Source organism: Cydia strobilella, chromosome Z, assembly GCF_947568885.1.
Source record: "Cydia strobilella chromosome Z, ilCydStro3.1, whole genome shotgun sequence".
Classification (NCBI taxonomy): Eukaryota; Metazoa; Arthropoda; class Insecta; order Lepidoptera; family Tortricidae; genus Cydia; species Cydia strobilella.
Genome location: NC_086068.1, coordinates 10228948 through 10231466, shown reverse-complemented (window position 1 = coordinate 10231466; position 2519 = coordinate 10228948). Strand labels below are relative to the sequence as shown.

Here is a 2519-nt window from a genome sequence, read left to right as displayed (position 1 = left end):
TGTACTAATACCACACTTAGGTAGACTGTACAGAGCGTGCATAGCCTTCGGACACGTGCCACGTGTGTGGAGGATGGTAAAAGTAACATACCTGCCTAAACCAGGCAAAGCAGATTACACAGAAGCCAAATCGTACAGGCCGATAAGTCTGTCATCATTTTTCCTCAAAACATTGGAGAAACTGGTAGACAGACATATAAGGGATGGTCCTCTTAAGAGACATCCACTGCACCAATTGCAATGTGCGTACCAGCCGGGTAAATCGACTGAAACGGCACTGCACCTGGTGACAACCAGAGCAGAGCAGGCGATAGAGAATAAGGAACTATGCCAGTGGCCACAAGTGTAGAAATAAAGCAGCTTTACAGAGTCACCTGATAACTCACACAGACGAGAATCCTTTCAGGTGTACCCACTGTGCCTACAAGTGTAAAAGAAAAGCACAATTACAGGTTCACCTGATGACTCACACAGACGAGAATCCTTTCAGTTGTAGTCACTGTGCCTATAAGAGTAGAACAAAAGCACATTTACGGAATCACCTTGTGACTCACACAGACGAGAAGCCTTTCAGTTGCAGTCACTGTGCCTACAAGTGTAGAAGTAAAGCACAATTAAAGGTTCACCTGATGACTCACACAGACGAGAAGCCTCTCCGTTGTAGCCACTGTGGCCACAAGTGTAGAAGTAAAGCAGCTTTACAGAGTCACCTGATGACTCACATAGACGAGAATCCTTTCAGGTGTACCCACTGTGCCTACAAGTGTAAAAGAAAAGCACAATTACAGGTTCACCTGATGACTCACACAGACTAGAAGCCTTTCCGTTGTAGCCACTGTGGCCACAAGTGTAGAAGTAAAGCAGCTTCACAGAGTCACCTGATAACTCACACAGACGAGAATCCTTTCAGGTGTACCCACTGTGCCTACAAGAGTAGAACAAAAACACATTTACGGAGACACCTGATGACTCACACAGACGAGAAGCCTTTCAGTTGCAGTCACTGTGCCTACAAGAGTAGAACAAAATCACAATTACAGGTTCACCTGATGACTCACACAGACGAGAAGCCTTTCAGTTGCAGTCACTGTGCCTACAAGAGTAGAACAAAAGCACATTTACGGACTCACCTGATGACTCACACAGACGAAAAACCTTTTAGCTGCAGTCACTGTGCCTACAAGTGTAGAAGTAAAGCACAATTAAAGGTTCACCTGATGATTCACACAGACGAGAAGCCTCTCCGTTGTAGCCACTGTGGCCACAAGTGTAGAAGTAAAGCAGCTTTACAGAGTCACCTGATGACTCACATAGACGAGAATCCTTTCAGGTGTACCCACTGTGCCTACAAGTGTAAAAGAAAAGCACAATTACAGGTTCACCTGATGACTCACACAGACGAGAAGATCTCATCGAGCCTTTCAGTTGCAGTCACTGTGCCTACAAGTGTAAAAGAAAAGCACAATTACAGGTTCACCTGATGACTCACACAGACGAGAAGCCTTTCAGTTGCAGTCACTGTGCCTACAAGAGTAGAACAAAATCACAATTACAGGTTCACCTGATGACTCACACAGACGAGAAGCCTTTCAGTTGCAGTCACTGTGCCTACAAGAGTAGAACAAAAGCACATTTACGGACTCACCTGATGACTCACATAGCCGAGAAACCTTTCAGTTGCAGTCACTGTGCCTACGAGTGTAGAAGTAAAGCACAATTAAAGGTTTACCTGATGACTCACACAGACGAGAAGCCTCTCCGTTGTAGCCACTGTGGCCACAAGTGTAGAAGTAAAGCAGCTTTACAGAGTCACCTGATGACTCACATAGACGAGAATCCTTTCAGGTGTACCCACTGTGCCTACAAGTGTAAAAGAAAAGCACAATTACAGGTTCACCTGATGACTCACACAGACGAGAAGCCTTTCAGTTGTAGCCACTGTGACTACAAGTGTAGAAGAAAAGCAGAGTTACGGTCCTTGCACTGCACAGTTTCGGGGCAGTTTGCACTTTTCTCAACAAAGCAGGAGCGATTTTGATGTCGTTTTTTTGCGGGAGACATGCGCGTGCACCACTGCCTCCCGGCAGTTTTGGAGTACCACCATCATGCCTCACAATTTGAATTTCTGAAGTTCCCATAGTTCAATACACTATTATCACTTATCAGACAGTGGCTGTTTCTAATAATGAAACTGTCTCCATCTATTTTATTCTTTATACGACGCCGTTAGCATCAGCCTAATTGGCCAGTGTAATACAGCAACAACTCCCAGTTTTTGTGTAAGTAGTAACAAAATATAATGATATATAATAATGAGTAACAAAATATTTTATTAGTTATGTCAACATTCCTTTCAGTGTAGCGCAGCTCTTTTGACGGTAAACGGCTATAGTAAATTGTGGAGTACTAGCCAGGGATATTTAAGCGCGTTACATACCCTTCTAAACCAATAGTTACAACCCTGTTTAAGAACTCTATGTACGAGTACCTAGAATATATTCAACCGCTAGAAAACAAAT

The 2519-nt window shown here is 43.9% G+C and overlaps 1 long non-coding RNA gene across 4 annotated transcripts; it reads right to left on the bottom strand.

Moving 5' to 3' along the window:
* Positions 1-337: 337 nt before the first annotated feature.
* LOC134753871 (uncharacterized) lies at positions 338-1975 on the bottom strand. Of its 4 annotated transcripts, none has more exons than XR_010128847.1 (7): positions 1898-1975; positions 1730-1813; positions 1478-1645; positions 1215-1298; positions 949-1130; positions 795-864; positions 338-710 (listed from the first exon to the last, which is right to left on the bottom strand). It is a non-coding gene; the product is annotated as an uncharacterized LOC134753871 (long non-coding RNA). The 4 variants fall into 4 exon arrangements; XR_010128846.1 differs by having other exon boundaries at positions 623-710; positions 1215-1382; XR_010128848.1 differs by lacking the exon at positions 1215-1298.
* Between the last annotated feature and the right edge of the window lie 544 nt (positions 1976-2519).